Genomic DNA, 17,930 nt, shown 5'->3' with positions numbered 1-17,930 from the left:
ATATCACCTCACAGATCATTATAACTCACAGTGATACTTTCAAAGTTATGCTTTTAAGACTATTAACCAGTAAGGCAAATTAGTTGGGGAATGTATTACGCTTTATTCCAATGTTAAATGAAAAAGTTCAAAAAAGACTTGCGTTGGCCGGGAATCGAACCCGGGTCAACTGCTTGGAAGGCAGCTATGCTCACCACTATACCACCAACGCCTCCGTTCTCAAAATCACCTTCAAAGATTGAATTAAGCCACTGCAACGTTGGCTGCTGGGACAGGTCCCGTCTTGCCTCTACTCGATAAGCGTTAATACAGCGACTGGTGTTTGTGGGAGATTTTTATGGTGTTTATAGATTGATTATTTCTGTAATTATTATTTCATACACAGCAGGCTGGTGTGCATCATGCCTGTACTAACACGATGAAGCAATTATTGTATTCTTTTTTCTTTCAAAAAGGTGCATGCCATGAAGATGGCGTGTGAAAAAAAAGAACAAGCTTCTCTGCCGTGTGAGGATTGCACCTGCCGTGACCCGGATTCGAACCGGGGTTGTTGCGGCCACAACGCAAAGTACTAACCACTATACGATCACGGCGAACTACCGAGAAGCTCGTGTTTGTTTTGTCAGCTGGGCACTCCGTGCTACACACACGGTAGAACAATTGCAGCAGGTCGCTGCTATGTGTTTTGTTTTATTGTTTTAATTAGGCTACTTTCATTTTTAGAATCTTTCGTTTCTTTCCCTGCGCCAATCAGAGGATGATTCCCCTTTACCTGGCTCATTTCAAAGGCTGGTTTTAAAGACAAGGGGGAGCGGAATAGGAAGCAGGATGTAAGGGAACGGGAGGCTCTCGTGACGGCGGCGGTATGGCTGGTCGGCAGCCTGTGCTATGGCGGTGTGTTTACAATGATTCCGTGTGTGGTGTCCGAGTAGCGGCAGTAGTATTGAAGTGTAGCAGGTCTTTATATACAGATAGCGAAATTTATGTTATTTTCACTACGCCACCGTGTGTTTATTGAGGAGAAGGACCTCGAGTGGTTGGTTCCCGCACAAACTCTTTTATCCAGGAGAAATCAAGCAATCATACTCCAAAAATAATCTTTACAAGTTTTAATTAATAATTGTTTTCAAAATCTCAAGCACATTAACAACAATGTAAACAATATGACAATTCCACTTTCACTTCACCATCTAACAATTGTCTACTAGATACATATAGAGATGATACAATTAAACAAACTCTTAATCTAGCAGTTTCTTATAGTGAAGTTAATTCAACTAGTTACCACATATTATAGTATTGCAGTTTATATAAAATACTTGGATCTATCAGTTTTTTACAGTAAGGTTAATTAACCAGTTCAGCAAATCTGTTCTTTTTGTGGTACATACAAAGTAGACAACAACGTCAGCACTTGAATGGTCTCGTTACAATCTAGATTACATTTGTAAAGTACACAGTACCAATTTCCCCCAATCTATTTAAAATGAATATATAAAACAGCTGCGTGCTCGCAAGAATAAAATAAAATATAACAAATTGCAGTGCATCCCTTTGCAAAACAACGAAACACAGTTTTGTTTTGTTTATTTTTTATGTATGCATATCGAAACTAAATCCTATCTTAACAAGTTTCCTCATTTATAGCGACCACCTCTCGATGCCCATAGAAATGCTAGCCGCCAGGTAAAGCAAATCAGACTGCCCCTAACAGGCACACAGCAAGGTGACACTAATTCCTCAATACAGAGCATCTAGGTCTACGCTTCTTTGGAAGCTCGTGGAACCAAATCGCCGCCAGCATTTGGCTGTTTAATCTAGGGGTATGATTCTTGCTTCGGGTGCGCGAGTTCCCGGGTTCAAATCCCGGATGTGTCCGTGTTCAATATCTTGCATTACACTTTTCTAATTACGAGGCGCTCAATCACGTGACTGAAAAAGACTGAAAAATCAGTCACCGAGAGCTCTGCTTGCCCACTCGTTAAATCAGGACTGCCATCTTTGTGTACACAGGGAATCAAATGCTTAAAAATTCAACAGAAGTCTCACATAACAGATTATAAAACCATTCATTTCACAGTTGCTGTACATCATACAGCAATGACTATTTTGGTAACATATGTTTGATTTTTTTCATGCGCCCATGTGTGTCTAAAACAATCCGGCTGCAGTAAGTTTTATCAGATGGTTGTTTAATTTTAAATATTTGATTTTGCAGCGCATGTAACTGCAACGCCATTGTTATGTGGCAGGACGAACAACAGGACCATATCAATCCTTAGAATGTGATTAATCATTCAACTCACGCTTCCATACATATTTGCAGTTTTCCCGACAACGCATTATCAATGCATGATTCCAAATGAACACATTCGTTTGATGGGGCTTAATGTAGTGACTAATATCACCTCACAGATCATTATAACTCACAGTGATACTTTCAAAGTTATGCTTTTAAGACTATTAACCAGTAAGGCAAATTAGTTGGGGAATGTATTACGCTTTATTCCAATGTTAAATGAAAAAGTTCAAAAAAGACTTGCGTTGGCCGGGAATCAAACCCGGGTCAACTGCTTGGAAGGCAGCTATGCTCACCACTATACCACCAACGCCTCCGTTCTCAAAATCACCTTCAAAGATTGAATTAAGCCACTGTAACGTTGGCTGCTGGGACAGGTCCCGTCTTGCCTCTACTCGATAAGCGTTAATACAGCGACTGGTGTTTGTGTGAGATTTTTATGGTGTTTATAGATTGGTTATTTCTGTAATTATTATTTCATACACAGCAGGCTGGTGTGCATCATGCCTGTACTAACACGATGAAGCAATTATTTTATTCTATTTTCTTTCAGAAAGGTGCATGCCATGAAGATGGCGTGTGAAAAAAAAGAACAAGCTTCTCTGCCGTGTGAGGATTGCACCTGCCGTGACCCGGATTCGAACCGGGGTTGTTGCGGCCACAACGCAAAGTACTAACCACTATACGATCACGGCAAACTACCGAGAAGCTCGTGTTTGTTTTGTCAGCTGGGCACTCCGTGCTACACACACGGCAGAACAATTGCAGCAGGTCGCTGCTATGTGTTTTGTTTTATTGTTTTAATTAGGCTACTTTCATTTTTAGAATCTTTCGTTTCTTTCCCTGCGCCAATCAGAGGATGATTCCCCTTTACCTGGCTCATTTCAAAGGCTGGTTTTAAAGACAAGGGGGAGCGGAATAGGAAGCAGGATGTAAGGGAACGGGAGGCTCTCGTGACGGCGGCGGTATGGCTGGTCGGCAGCCTGTGCTATGGCGGTGTGTTTACAATGATTCCGTGTGTGGTGTCCGAGTAGCGGCAGTAGTATTGAAGTGTAGCAGGTCTTTATATACAGATAGCGAAATTTATGTTATTTTCACTACGCCACCGTGTGTTTATTGAGGACAAGGACCTCGAGTGGTTGGTTCCCGCACAAACTCTTTTATCCAGGAGAAATCAAGCAATCATACTCCAAAAATAATCTTTACAAGTTTTAATTAATAATTGTTTTCAAAATCTCAAGCACATTAACAACAATGTAAACAATATGACAATTCCACTTTCACTTCACCATCTAACAATTGTCTAGTAGGTACATATAGAGATGATACAATTAAACAAACTCTTAATCTAGCAGTTTCTTATAGTGAAGTTAATTCAACTAGTTACCACATATTATAGTATTGCAGTTTATATAAAATACTTGGATCTATCAGTTTTTTATAGTAAGGTTAATTAACCAGTTCAGCAAATCTGTTCTTTTTGTGGTACATACAAAGTAGACAACAACGTCAGCACTTGAATGGTCTCGTTACAATCTAGATTACATTTGTAAAGTACACAGTACCAATTTCCCCCAATCTATTTAAAATGAATATATAGAACAGCTGCGTGCTCGCAAGAATAAAATAAAATATAACAAATTGCAGTGCATCCCTTTGCAAAACAACGAAACACAGTTTTGTTTTGTTTATTTTTTATGTATGCATATCGAAACTAAATCCTATCTTAACAAGTTTCCTCATTTATAGCGACCACCTCTCGATGCCCATAGAAATGCTAGCCGCCAGGTAAAGCAAATCAGACTGCCCCTAACAGGCACACAGCAAGGTGACACTAATTCCTCAATACAGAGCATCTAGGTCTACGCTTTTTGGAAGCTCGTGGAACCAAATCGCCGCCAGCATTTGGCTGTTTAATCTAGGGGTATGATTCTTGCTTCGGGTGCGCGAGTTCCCGGGTTCAAATCCCGGATGTGTCCGTGTTCAATATCTTGCATTACACTTTTCTAATTACGATGCATTGCCGGGAAGGCGCTCAATCACGTGACTGAAAAAGACTGAAAAATCAGTCACCGAGAGCTCTGCTTGCCCACTCGTTAAATCAGGACTGCCATCTTTGTGTACACAGGGAATCAAATGCTTAAAAATTCAACAGAAGTCTCACAAAACAGATTATAAAACCATTCATTTCACAGTTGCTGTACATCATACAGCAATGACTATTTTGGTAACATATGTTTGATTTTTTTCATGCGCCCATGTGTGTCTAAAACAATCCGGCTGCAGTAAGTTTTATCAGATGGTTGTTTAATTTTAAATATTTGATTTTGCAGCGCATGTAACTGCAACGCCATTGTTATGTGGCAGGACGAACAACAGGACCATATCAATCCTTAGAATGTGATTAATCATTCAACTCACGCTTCCATACATATTTGCAGTTTTCCCGACAACGCATTATCAATGCATGATTCCAAATGAACACATTCGTTTGATGGGGCTTAATGTAGTGACTAATATCACCTCACAGATCATTATAACTCACAGTGATACTTTCAAAGTTATGCTTTTAAGACTATTAACCAGTAAGGCAAATTAGTTGGGGAATGTATTACGCTTTATTCCAATGTTAAATGAAAAAGTTCAAAAAAGACTTGCGTTGGCCGGGAATCAAACCCGGGTCAACTGCTTGGAAGGCAGCTATGCTCACCACTATACCACCAACGCCTCCGTTCTCAAAATCACCTTCAAAGATTGAATTAAGCCACTGTAACGTTGGCTGCTGGGACAGGTCCCGTCTTGCCTCTACTCGATAAGCGTTAATACAGCGACTGGTGTTTGTGGGAGATTTTTATGGTGTTTATAGATTGATTATTTCTGTAATTATTATTTCATACACAGCAGGCTGGTGTGCATCATGCCTGTACTAACACGATGAAGCAATTATTGTATTCTATTTTCTTTCAAAAAGGTGCATGCCATGAAGATGGCGTGTGAAAAAAAAGAACAAGCTTCTCTGCCGTGTGAGGATTGCACCTGCCGTGACCCGGATTCGAACCGGGGTTGTTTCGGCCACAACGCAAAGTACTAACCACTATACGATCACGGCAAACTACCGAGAAGCTTGTGTTTGTTTTGTCAGCTGGGCACTCCGTGCTACACACACGGCAGAACAATTGCAGCAGGTCGCTGCTATGTGTTTTGTTTTATTGTTTTAATTAGGCTACTTTCATTTTTAGAATCTTTCGTTTCTTTCCCTGCGCCAATCAGAGGATGATTCCCCTTTACCTGGCTCATTTCAAAGGCTGGTTTTAAAGACAAGGGGGAGCGGAATAGGAAGCAGGATGTAAGGGAACGGGAGGCGCTCGTGACGGCGGCGGTATGGCTGGTCGGCAGCCTGTGCTATGGCGGTGTGTTTACAATGATTCCGTGTGTGGTGTCCGAGTAGCGGCAGTAGTATTGAAGTGTAGCAGGTCTTTATATACAGATAGCGAAATTTATGCTATTTTCACTACACCACCGTGTGTTAATTGAGGACAAGGACCTCGAGTGGTTGGTTCCCGCACAAACTCTTTTATCCAGGAGAAATCAAGCAATCATACTCCAAAAATAATCTTTACAAGTTTAAATTAATAATTGTTTTCAAAATCTCAAGCACATTAACAACAATGTAAACAATATGACAATTCCACTTTCACTTCAACATCTAACAATTGTCTAGTAGGTACATATAGAGATGATACAATTAAACAAACTCTTAATCTAGCAGTTTCTTATAGTGAAGTTAATTCAACTAGTTACCACATATTATAGTATTGCAGTTTATATAAAATACTTGGATCTATCAGTTTTTTATAGTAAGGTTAATTAACCAGTTCAGCAAATCTGTTCTTTTCGTGGTACATACAAAGTAGACAACAACGTCAGCACTTGAATGGTCTCGTTACAATCTAGATTACATTTGTAAAGTACACAGTACCAATTTCCCCCAATCTATTTAAAATGAATATATAAAACAGCTGCGTGCTCGCAAGAATAAAATAAAATATAACAAATTGCAGTGCATCCCTTTGCAAAACAACGAAACACAGTTTTGTTTTGTTTATTTTTTATGTATGCATATCGAAACTAAATCCTATCTTAACAAGTTTCCTCATTTATAGCGACCACCTCTCGATGCCCATAGAAATGCTAGCCGCCAGGTAAAGCAAATCAGACTGCCCCTAACAGGCACACAGCAAGGTGACACTAATTCCTCAATACAGAGCATCTAGGTCTACGCTTCTTTGGAAGCTCGTGGAACCAAATCGCCGCCAGCATTTGGCTGTTTAATCTAGGGGTATGATTCTTGCTTCGGGTGCGCGAGTTCCCAGGTTCAAATCCCGGATGTGTCCGTGTTAATATCTTGCATTACACTTTTCTAATTACGATGCATTGCCGGGAAGGCGCTCAATCACGTGACTGAAAAAGACTGACAAATCAGTCACCGAGAGCTCTGCTTGCCCACTCGTTAAATCAGGACTGCCATCTTTGTGTACACAGGGAATCAAATGCTTAAAAATTCAACAGAAGTCTCACATAACAGATTATAAAACCATTCATTTCACAGTTGCTGTACATCATACAGCAATGACTATTTTGGTAACATATGTTTGATTTTTTTCATGCGCCCATGTGTGTCTAAAACAATCCGGCTGCAGTAAGTTTTATCAGATGGTTGTTTAATTTTAAATATTTGATTTTGCAGCGCATGTAACTGCAACGCCATTGTTATGTGGCAGGACGAACAACAGGACCATATCAATCCTTAGAATGTGATTAATCATTCAACTCACGCTTCCATACATATTTGCAGTTTTCCCGACAACGCATTATCAATGCATGATTCCAAATGAACACATTCGTTTGATGGGGCTTAATGTAGTGACTAATATCACCTCACAGATCATTATAACTCACAGTGATACTTTCAAAGTTATGCTTTTAAGACTATTAACCAGTAAGGCAAATTAGTTGGGGAATGTATTACGCTTTATTCCAATGTTAAATGAAAAAGTTCAAAAAAGACTTGCGTTGGCCGGGAATCGAACCCGAGTCAACTGCTTGGAAGGCAGCTATGCTCACCACTATACCACCAACGCCTCCGTTCTCAAAATCACCTTCAAAGATTGAATTAGCCACTGTAACGTTGGCTGCTGGGACAGGTCCCGTCTTGCCTCTACTCGATAAGCGTTAATACAGCGACTGGTGTTTGTGGGAGATTTTTATGGTGTTTATAGATTGATTATTTCTGTAATTATTATTTAGTACACAGCAGGCTGGTGTGCATCATGCCTGTACTAACACGATGAAGCAATTATTGTATTCTATTTTCTTTCAAAAAGGTGCATGCCATGAAGATGGCGTGTGAAAAAAAGAACAAGCTTCTCTGCCGTGTGAGGATTGCACCTGCCGTGACCCGGATTCGAACCGGGGTTGTTGCGGCCACAACGCAAAGTACTAACCACTATACGATCACGGCAAACTACCGAGAAGCTCGTGTTTGTTTTGTCAGCTGGGCACTCCGTGCTACACACACGGCAGAACAATTGCAGCAGGTCGCTGCTATGTGTTTTGTTTTATTGTTTTAATTAGGCTACTTTCATTTTTAGAATCTTTCGTTTCTTTCCCTGCGCCAATCAGAGGATGATTCCCCTTTACCTGGCTCATTTCAAAGGCTGGTTTTAAAGACAAGGGGGAGCGGAATAGGAAGCACGATGTAAGGGAACGGGAGGCTCTCGTGACGGCGGCGGTATGGCTGGTCGGCAGCCTGTGCTATGGCGGTGTGTTTACAATGATTCCGTGTGTGGTGTCCGAGTAGCGGCAGTAGTATTGAAGTGTAGCAGGTCTTTATATACAGATAGCGAAATTTATGTTATTTTCACTACGCCACCGTGTGTTTATTGAGGACAAGAACCTCGAGTGGTTGTTTCCCGCACAAACTCTTTTATCCAGGAGAAATCAAGCAATCATACTCCAAAAATAATCTTTACAAGTTTTAATTAATAATTGTTTTCAAAATCTCAAGCACATTAACAACAATGTAAACAATATGACAATTCCACTTTCACTTCACCATCTAACAATTGTCTAGTAGATACATATAGAGATGATACAATTAAACAAACTCTTAATCTAGCAGTTTCTTATAGTGAAGTTAATTCAACTAGTTACCACATATTATAGTATTGCAGTTTATATAAAATACTTGGATCTATCAGTTTTTTATAGTAAGGTTAATTAACCAGTTCAGCAAATCTGTTCTTTTTGTGGTACATACAAAGTAGACAACAACGTCAGCACTTGAATGGTCTCGTTAAATCTAGATTACATTTGTAAAGTACACAGTACCAATTTCCCCCAATCTATTTAAAATGAATATATAAAACAGCTGCGTGCTCGCAAGAATAAAATAAAATATAACAAATTGCAGTGCATCCCTTTGCAAAACAACGAAACACAGTTTTGTTTTGTTTATTTTTTATGTATGCATATCGAAACTAAATCCTATCTTAACAAGTTTCCTCATTTATAGCGACCACCTCTCGATGCCCATAGAAATGCTAGCCGCCAGGTAAAGCAAATCAGACTGCCCCTAACAGGCACACAGCAAGGTGACACAAATTCCTCAATACAGAGCATCTAGGTCTACGCTTCTTTGGAAGCTCGTGGAACCAAATCGCCGCCAGCATTTGGCTGTTTAATCTAGGGGTATGATTCTTGCTTCGGGTGCGCGAGTTCCCGGGTTCAAATCCCGGATGTGTCCGTGTTCAATATCTTGCATTACACTTTTCTAATTACGATGCATTGTCGGGAAGGCGCTCAATCACGTGACTGAAAAAGACTGAAAAATCAGTCACCGAGAGCTCTGCTTGCCCACTCGTTAAATCAGGACTGCCATCTTTGTGTACACAGGGAATCAAATGCTTAAAAATTCAACAGAATTCTCACAAAACAGATTATAAAACCATTCATTTCACAGTTGCTGTACATCATACAGCAATGACTATTTTGGTAACATATGTTTGATTTTTTTCATGCGCCCATGTGTGTCTAAAACAATCCGGCTGCAGTAAGTTTTATCAGATGGTTGTTTAATTTTAAATATTTGATTTTGCAGCGCATGTAACTGCAACGCCATTGTTATGTGGCAGGACAAACAACAGGACCATATCAATCCTTAGAATGTGATTAATCATTCAACTCACGCTTCCATACATATTTGCAGTTTTCCCGACAACGCATTATCAATGCATGATTCCAAATGAACACATTCGTTTGATGGGGCTTAATGTAGTGACTAATATCACCTCACAGATCATTATAACTCACAGTGATACTTTCAAAGTTATGCTTTTAAGACTATTAACCAGTAAGGCAAATTAGTTGGGGAATGTATTACGCTTTATTCCAATGTTAAATGAAAAAGTTCAAAAAAGACTTGCGTTGGCCGGGAATCGAACCCGGGTCAACTGCTTGGAAGGCAGCTATGCTCACCACTATACCACCAACGCCTCCGTTCTCAGAATCACCTTCAAAGATTGAATTAAGCCACTGCAACGTTGGCTGCTGGGACAGGTCCCGTCTTGCCTCTACTCGATAAGCGTTAATACAGCGACTGGTGTTTGTGGGAGATTTTTATGGTGTTTATAGATTGATTATTTCTGTAATTATTATTTCATACACAGCAGGCTGGTGTGCATCATGCCTGTACTAACACGATGAAGCAATTATTGTATTCTATTTTCTTTCAAAAAGGTGCATGCCATGAAGATGGCGTGTGAAAAAAAAGAACAAGCTTCTCTGCCGTTTGAGGATTGCACCTGTCGTGACCCGGATTCGAACCGGGGTTGTTGCGGCCACAACGCAAAGTACTAACCACTATACGATCACGGCGAACTGCCGAGAAGCTCGTGTTTGTTTTGTCAGCTGGGCACTCCGTGCTACACACACGGTAGAACAATTGCAGCAGGTCGCTGCTATGTGTTTTGTTTTATTGTTTTAATTAGGCTACTTTCATTTTTAGAATCTTTCGTTTCTTTCCCTGCGCCAATCAGAGGATGATTCCCCTTTACCTGGCTCATTTCAAAGGCTGGTTTTAAAGACAAGGGGGAGCGGAATAGGAAGCAGGATGTAAGGGAACGGGAGGCTCTCGTGACGGCGGCGGTATGGCTGGTCGGCAGCCTGTGCTATGGCGGTGTGTTTACAATGATTCCGTGTGTGGTGTCCGAGTAGCGGCAGTAGTATTGAAGTGTAGCAGGTCTTTATATACAGATAGCGAAATTTATGTTATTTTCACTACGCCACCGTGTGTTTATTGAGGACAAGGACCTCGAGTGGTTGGTTCCCGCACAAACTCTTTTATCCAGGAGAAATCAAGCAATCATACTCCAAAAATAATCTTTACAAGTTTTAATTAATAATTGTTTTCAAAATCTCAAGCACATTAACAACAATGTAAACAATATGACAATTCCACTTTCACTTCACCATCTAACAATTGTCTAGTAGATACATATAGAGATGATACAATTAAACAAACTCTTAATCTAGCAGTTTCTTATAGTGAAGTTAATTCAACTAGTTACCACATATTATAGTATTGCAGTTTATATAAAATACTTGGATCTATCAGTTTTTTACAGTAAGGTTAATTAACCAGTTCAGCAAATCTGTTCTTTTTGTGGTACATACAAAGTAGACAACAACGTCAGCACTTGAATGGTCTCGTTACAATCTAGATTACATTTGTAAAGTACACAGTACCAATTTCCCCCAATCTATTTAAAATGAATATATAAAACAGCTGCGTGCTCGCAAGAATAAAATAAAATATAACAAATTGCAGTGCATCCCTTTGCAAAACAACGAAACACAGTTTTGTTTTGTTTATTTTTTATGTATGCATATCGAAACTAAATCCTATCTTAACAAGTTTCCTCATTTATAGCGACCACCTCTCGATGCCCATAGAAATGCTAGCCGCCAGGTAAAGCAAATCAGACTGCCCCTAACAGGCACACAGCAAGGTGACACAAATTCCTCAATACAGAGCATCTAGGTCTACGCTTCTTTGGAAGCTCGTGGAACCAAATCGCCGCCAGCATTTGGCTGTTTAATCTAGGGGTATGATTCTTGCTTCGGGTGCGCGAGTTCCCGGGTTCAAATCCCGGATGTGTCCGTGTTCAATATCTTGCATTCCACTTTTCTAATTACGATGCATTGCCGGGAAGGCGCTCAATCACGTGACTGAAAAAGACTGACAAATCAGTCACCGAGAGCTCTGCTTGCCCACTCGTTAAATCAGGACTGCCATCTTTGTGTACACAGGGAATCAAATGCTTAAAAATTCAACAGAAGTCTCACATAACAGATTATAAAACCATTCATTTCACAGTTGCTGTACATCATACAGCAATGACTATTTTGGTAACATATGTTTGATTTTTTTCATGCGCCCATGTGTGTCTAAAACAATCCGGCTGCAGTAAGTTTTATCAGATGGTTGTTTAATTTTAAATATTTGATTTTGCAGCGCATGTAACTGCAACGCCATTGTTATGTGGCAGGACGAACAACAGGACCATATCAATCCTTAGAATGTGATTAATCATTCAACTCACGCTTCCATACATATTTGCAGTTTTCCCGACAACGCATTATCAATGCATGATTCCAAATGAACACATTCGTTTGATGGGGCTTAATGTAGTGACTAATATCACCTCACAGATCATTATAACTCACAGTGATACTTTCAAAGTTATGCTTTTAAGACTATTAACCAGTAAGGCAAATTAGTTGGGGAATGTATTACGCTTTATTCCAATGTTAAATGAAAAAGTTCAAAAAAGACTTGCGTTGGCCGGGAATCGAACCCGGGTCAACTGCTTGGAAGGCAGCTATGCTCACCACTATACCACCAACGCCTCCGTTCTCAAAATTACCTTCAAAGATTGAATTAAGCCACTGCAACGTTGGCTGCTGGGACAGGTCCCGTCTTGCCTCTACTCGATAAGCGTTAATACAGCGACTGGTGTTTGTGGGAGATTTTTATGGTGTTTATAGATTGATTATTTCTGTAATTATTATTTCATACACAGCAGGCTGGTGTGCATCATGCCTGTACTAACACGATGAAGCAATTATTGTATTCTATTTTCTTTCAAAAAGGTGCATGCCATGAAGATGGCGTGTGAAAAAAAAGAACAAGCTTCTCTGCCGTGTGAGGATTGCACCTGCCGTGACCCGGATTCGAACCGGGGTTGTTGCGGCCACAACGCAAAGTACTAACCACTATACGATCACGGCGAACTGCCGAGAAGCTCGTGTTTGTTTTGTCAGCTGGGCACTCCGTGCTACACACACGGCAGAACAATTGCAGCAGGTCGCTGCTATGTGTTTTGTTTTATTGTTTTAATTAGGCTACTTTCATTTTTAGAATCTTTCGTTTCTTTCCCTGCGCCAATCAGAGGATGATTCCCCTTTACCTGGCTCATTTCAAAGGCTGGTTTTAAAGACAAGGGGGAGCGGAATAGGAAGCAGGATGTAAGGGAACGGGAGGCTCTCGTGACGGCGGCGGTATGGCTGGTCGGCAGCCTGTGCTATGGCGGTGTGTTTACAATGATTCCGTGTGTGGTGTCCGAGTAGCGGCAGTAGTATTGAAGTGTAGCAGGTCTTTATATACAGATAGCGAAATTTATGTTATTTTCACTACGCCACCGTGTGTTTATTGAGGACAAGGACCTCGAGCGGTTGGTTCCCGCACAAACTCCTTTATCCAGGAGAAATCAAGCAATCATACTCCAAAAATAATCTTTACAAGTTTTAATTAATAATTGTTTTCAAAATCTCAAGCACATTAACAACAATGTAAACAATATGACAATTCCACTTTCACTTCACCATCTAACAATTGTCTACTAGATACATATAGAGATGATACAATTAAACAAACTCTTAATCTAGCAGTTTCTTATAGTGAAGTTAATTCAACTAGTTACCACATATTATAGTATTGCAGTTTATATAAAATACTTGGATCTATCAGTTTTTTACAGTAAGGTTAATTAACCAGTTCAGCAAATCTGTTCTTTTTGTGGTACATACAAAGTAGACAACAACGTCAGCACTTGAATGGTCTCGTTACAATCTAGATTACATTTGTAAAGTACACAGTACCAATTTCCCCCAATCTATTTAAAATGAATATATAAAACAGCTGCGTGCTCGCAAGAATAAAATAAAATATAACAAATTGCAGTGCATCCCTTTGCAAAACAACGAAACACAGTTTTGTTTTGTTTATTTTTTATGTATGCATATCGAAACTAAATCCTATCTTAACAAGTTTCCTCATTTATAGCGACCACCTCTCGATGCCCATAGAAATGCTAGCCGCCAGGTAAAGCAAATCAGACTGCCCCTAACAGGCACACAGCAAGGTGACACAAATTCCTCAATACAGAGCATCTAGGTCTACGCTTCTTTGGAAGCTCGTGGAACCAAATCGCCGCCAGCATTTGGCTGTTTAATCTAGGGGTATGATTCTTGCTTCGGGTGCGCGAGTTCCCGGGTTCAAATCCCGGATGTGTCCGTGTTCAATATCTTGCATTACACTTTTCTAATTACGATGCATTGCCGGGAAGGCGCTCAATCACGTGACTGAAAAAGTCTGAAAAATCAGTCACCGAGAGCTCTGCTTGCCCACTCGTTAAATCAGGACTGCCATCTTTGTGTACACAGGGAATCAAATGCTTAAAAATTCAACAGAAGTCTCACAAAACAGATTATAAAACCATTCATTTCACAGTTGCTGTACATCATACAGCAATGACTATTTTGGTAACATATGTTTGATTTTTTTCATGCGCCCATGTGTGTCTAAAACAATCCGGCTGCAGTAAGTTTTATCAGATGGTTGTTTAATTTTAAATATTTGATTTTGCAGCGCATGTAACTGCAACGCCATTGTTATGTGGCAGGACGAACAACAGGACCATATCAATCCTTAGAATGTGATTAATCATTCAACTCACGCTTCCATACATATTTGCAGTTTTCCCGACAACGCATTATCAATGCATGATTCCAAATGAACACATTCGTTTGATGGGGCTTAATGTAGTGACTAATATCACCTCACAGATCATTATAACTCACAGTGATACTTTCAAAGTTATGCTTTTAAGACTATTAACCAGTAAGGCAAATTAGTTGGGGAATGTATTACGCTTTATTCCAATGTTAAATGAAAAAGTTCAAAAAAGACTTGCGTTGGCCGGGAATCGAACCCGGGTCAACTGCTTGGAAGGCAGCTATGCTCACCACTATACCACCAACGCCTCCGTTCTCAAAATCACCTTCAAAGATTGAATTAAGCCACTGCAACGTTGGCTGCTGGGACAGGTCCCGTCTTGCCTCTACTCGATAAGCGTTAATACAGCGACTGGTGTTTGTGGGAGATTTTTATGGTGTTTATAGATTGATTATTTCTGTAATTATTATTTCATACACAGCAGGCTGGTGTGCATCATGCCTGTACTAACACGATGAAGCAATTATTGTATTCTTTTTTCTTTCAAAAAGGTGCATGCCATGAAGATGGCGTGTGAAAAAAAAGAACAAGCTTCTCTGCCGTGTGAGGATTGCACCTGCCGTGACCCGGATTCGAACCGGGGTTGTTGCGGCCACAACGCAAAGTACTAACCACTATACGATCACGGCGAACTACCGAGAAGCTCGTGTTTGTTTTGTCAGCTGGGCACTCCGTGCTACACACACGGTAGAACAATTGCAGCAGGTCGCTGCTATGTGTTTTGTTTTATTGTTTTAATTAGGCTACTTTCATTTTTAGAATCTTTCGTTTCTTTCCCTGCGCCAATCAGAGGATGATTCCCCTTTACCTGGCTCATTTCAAAGGCTGGTTTTAAAGACAAGGGGGAGCGGAATAGGAAGCAGGATGTAAGGGAACGGGAGGCTCTCGTGACGGCGGCGGTATGGCTGGTCGGCAGCCTGTGCTATGGCGGTGTGTTTACAATGATTCCGTGTGTGGTGTCCGAGTAGCGGCAGTAGTATTGAAGTGTAGCAGGTCTTTATATACAGATAGCGAAATTTATGTTATTTTCACTACGCCACCGTGTGTTTATTGAGGAGAAGGACCTCGAGTGGTTGGTTCCCGCACAAACTCTTTTATCCAGGAGAAATCAAGCAATCATACTCCAAAAATAATCTTTACAAGTTTTAATTAATAATTGTTTTCAAAATCTCAAGCACATTAACAACAATGTAAACAATATGACAATTCCACTTTCACTTCACCATCTAACAATTGTCTACTAGATACATATAGAGATGATACAATTAAACAAACTCTTAATCTAGCAGTTTCTTATAGTGAAGTTAATTCAACTAGTTACCACATATTATAGTATTGCAGTTTATATAAAATACTTGGATCTATCAGTTTTTTACAGTAAGGTTAATTAACCAGTTCAGCAAATCTGTTCTTTTTGTGGTACATACAAAGTAGACAACAACGTCAGCACTTGAATGGTCTCGTTACAATCTAGATTACATTTGTAAAGTACACAGTACCAATTTCCCCCAATCTATTTAAAATGAATATATAAAACAGCTGCGTGCTCGCAAGAATAAAATAAAATATAACAAATTGCAGTGCATCCCTTTGCAAAACAACGAAACACAGTTTTGTTTTGTTTATTTTTTATGTATGCATATCGAAACTAAATCCTATCTTAACAAGTTTCCTCATTTATAGCGACCACCTCTCGATGCCCATAGAAATGCTAGCCGCCAGGTAAAGCAAATCAGACTGCCCCTAACAGGCACACAGCAAGGTGACACTAATTCCTCAATACAGAGCATCTAGGTCTACGCTTCTTTGGAAGCTCGTGGAACCAAATCGCCGCCAGCATTTGGCTGTTTAATCTAGGGGTATGATTCTTGCTTCGGGTGCGCGAGTTCCCGGGTTCAAATCCCGGATGTGTCCGTGTTCAATATCTTGCATTACACTTTTCTAATTACGAGGCGCTCAATCACGTGACTGAAAAAGACTGAAAAATCAGTCACCGAGAGCTCTGCTTGCCCACTCGTTAAATCAGGACTGCCATCTTTGTGTACACAGGGAATCAAATGCTTAAAAATTCAACAGAAGTCTCACATAACAGATTATAAAACCATTCATTTCACAGTTGCTGTACATCATACAGCAATGACTATTTTGGTAACATATGTTTGATTTTTTTCATGCGCCCATGTGTGTCTAAAACAATCCGGCTGCAGTAAGTTTTATCAGATGGTTGTTTAATTTTAAATATTTGATTTTGCAGCGCATGTAACTGCAACGCCATTGTTATGTGGCAGGACGAACAACAGGACCATATCAATCCTTAGAATGTGATTAATCATTCAACTCACGCTTCCATACATATTTGCAGTTTTCCCGACAACGCATTATCAATGCATGATTCCAAATGAACACATTCGTTTGATGGGGCTTAATGTAGTGACTAATATCACCTCACAGATCATTATAACTCACAGTGATACTTTCAAAGTTATGCTTTTAAGACTATTAACCAGTAAGGCAAATTAGTTGGGGAATGTATTACGCTTTATTCCAATGTTAAATGAAAAAGTTCAAAAAAGACTTGCGTTGGCCGGGAATCAAACCCGGGTCAACTGCTTGGAAGGCAGCTATGCTCACCACTATACCACCAACGCCTCCGTTCTCAAAATCACCTTCAAAGATTGAATTAAGCCACTGTAACGTTGGCTGCTGGGACAGGTCCCGTCTTGCCTCTACTCGATAAGCGTTAATACAGCGACTGGTGTTTGTGTGAGATTTTTATGGTGTTTATAGATTGGTTATTTCTGTAATTATTATTTCATACACAGCAGGCTGGTGTGCATCATGCCTGTACTAACACGATGAAGCAATTATTTTATTCTATTTTCTTTCAGAAAGGTGCATGCCATGAAGATGGCGTGTGAAAAAAAAGAACAAGCTTCTCTGCCGTGTGAGGATTGCACCTGCCGTGACCCGGATTCGAACCGGGGTTGTTGCGGCCACAACGCAAAGTACTAACCACTATACGATCACGGCAAACTACCGAGAAGCTCGTGTTTGTTTTGTCAGCTGGGCACTCCGTGCTACACACACGGCAGAACAATTGCAGCAGGTCGCTGCTATGTGTTTTGTTTTATTGTTTTAATTAGGCTACTTTCATTTTTAGAATCTTTCGTTTCTTTCCCTGCGCCAATCAGAGGATGATTCCCCTTTACCTGGCTCATTTCAAAGGCTGGTTTTAAAGACAAGGGGGAGCGGAATAGGAAGCAGGATGTAAGGGAACGGGAGGCTCTCGTGACGGCGGCGGTATGGCTGGTCGGCAGCCTGTGCTATGGCGGTGTGTTTACAATGATTCCGTGTGTGGTGTCCGAGTAGCGGCAGTAGTATTGAAGTGTAGCAGGTCTTTATATACAGATAGCGAAATTTATGTTATTTTCACTACGCCACCGTGTGTTTATTGAGGACAAGGACCTCGAGTGGTTGGTTCCCGCACAAACTCTT

General features: G+C 40.4%; 15 non-coding genes across 15 annotated transcripts; all 15 read right to left on the bottom strand.

Annotated features, from left to right (window-relative positions):
- Nucleotides 1–139: 139 nt before the first annotated feature.
- trnag-ucc (transfer RNA glycine (anticodon UCC)) lies at nt 140–211 on the bottom strand. The gene has a single exon. It is a non-coding gene; the product is annotated as a tRNA-Gly (tRNA).
- Nucleotides 212–521: 310 nt separating this feature from the next.
- Nucleotides 522–593, bottom strand: trnah-gug (transfer RNA histidin (anticodon GUG)). The gene has a single exon. It is a non-coding gene; the product is annotated as a tRNA-His (tRNA).
- Nucleotides 594–2,540: 1,947 nt separating this feature from the next.
- On the bottom strand, nt 2,541–2,612 carry trnag-ucc (transfer RNA glycine (anticodon UCC)). Its single transcript has one exon. It is a non-coding gene; the product is annotated as a tRNA-Gly (tRNA).
- A 310-nt stretch (nt 2,613–2,922) lies between these two features.
- trnah-gug (transfer RNA histidin (anticodon GUG)) lies at nt 2,923–2,994 on the bottom strand. The gene has a single exon. It is a non-coding gene; the product is annotated as a tRNA-His (tRNA).
- Nucleotides 2,995–4,954: 1,960 nt separating this feature from the next.
- trnag-ucc (transfer RNA glycine (anticodon UCC)) lies at nt 4,955–5,026 on the bottom strand. The gene has a single exon. It is a non-coding gene; the product is annotated as a tRNA-Gly (tRNA).
- Nucleotides 5,027–7,368: 2,342 nt separating this feature from the next.
- Nucleotides 7,369–7,440, bottom strand: trnag-ucc (transfer RNA glycine (anticodon UCC)). Its single transcript has one exon. It is a non-coding gene; the product is annotated as a tRNA-Gly (tRNA).
- Nucleotides 7,441–7,748: 308 nt separating this feature from the next.
- trnah-gug (transfer RNA histidin (anticodon GUG)) lies at nt 7,749–7,820 on the bottom strand. The gene has a single exon. It is a non-coding gene; the product is annotated as a tRNA-His (tRNA).
- Nucleotides 7,821–9,780: 1,960 nt separating this feature from the next.
- Nucleotides 9,781–9,852, bottom strand: trnag-ucc (transfer RNA glycine (anticodon UCC)). The gene has a single exon. It is a non-coding gene; the product is annotated as a tRNA-Gly (tRNA).
- Nucleotides 9,853–10,162: 310 nt separating this feature from the next.
- Nucleotides 10,163–10,234, bottom strand: trnah-gug (transfer RNA histidin (anticodon GUG)). Its single transcript has one exon. It is a non-coding gene; the product is annotated as a tRNA-His (tRNA).
- Nucleotides 10,235–12,195: 1,961 nt separating this feature from the next.
- On the bottom strand, nt 12,196–12,267 carry trnag-ucc (transfer RNA glycine (anticodon UCC)). The gene has a single exon. It is a non-coding gene; the product is annotated as a tRNA-Gly (tRNA).
- A 310-nt stretch (nt 12,268–12,577) lies between these two features.
- On the bottom strand, nt 12,578–12,649 carry trnah-gug (transfer RNA histidin (anticodon GUG)). The gene has a single exon. It is a non-coding gene; the product is annotated as a tRNA-His (tRNA).
- A 1,961-nt stretch (nt 12,650–14,610) lies between these two features.
- Nucleotides 14,611–14,682, bottom strand: trnag-ucc (transfer RNA glycine (anticodon UCC)). The gene has a single exon. It is a non-coding gene; the product is annotated as a tRNA-Gly (tRNA).
- Nucleotides 14,683–14,992: 310 nt separating this feature from the next.
- On the bottom strand, nt 14,993–15,064 carry trnah-gug (transfer RNA histidin (anticodon GUG)). The gene has a single exon. It is a non-coding gene; the product is annotated as a tRNA-His (tRNA).
- Nucleotides 15,065–17,011: 1,947 nt separating this feature from the next.
- On the bottom strand, nt 17,012–17,083 carry trnag-ucc (transfer RNA glycine (anticodon UCC)). The gene has a single exon. It is a non-coding gene; the product is annotated as a tRNA-Gly (tRNA).
- A 310-nt stretch (nt 17,084–17,393) lies between these two features.
- On the bottom strand, nt 17,394–17,465 carry trnah-gug (transfer RNA histidin (anticodon GUG)). The gene has a single exon. It is a non-coding gene; the product is annotated as a tRNA-His (tRNA).
- Between the last annotated feature and the right edge of the window lie 465 nt (nt 17,466–17,930).

Source organism: Acipenser ruthenus, chromosome 48, assembly GCF_902713425.1.
Source record: "Acipenser ruthenus chromosome 48, fAciRut3.2 maternal haplotype, whole genome shotgun sequence".
NCBI lineage: Eukaryota > Metazoa > Chordata > Actinopteri > Acipenseriformes > Acipenseridae > Acipenser > Acipenser ruthenus.
This window is presented reverse-complemented; position numbering and strand designations above follow the sequence as displayed.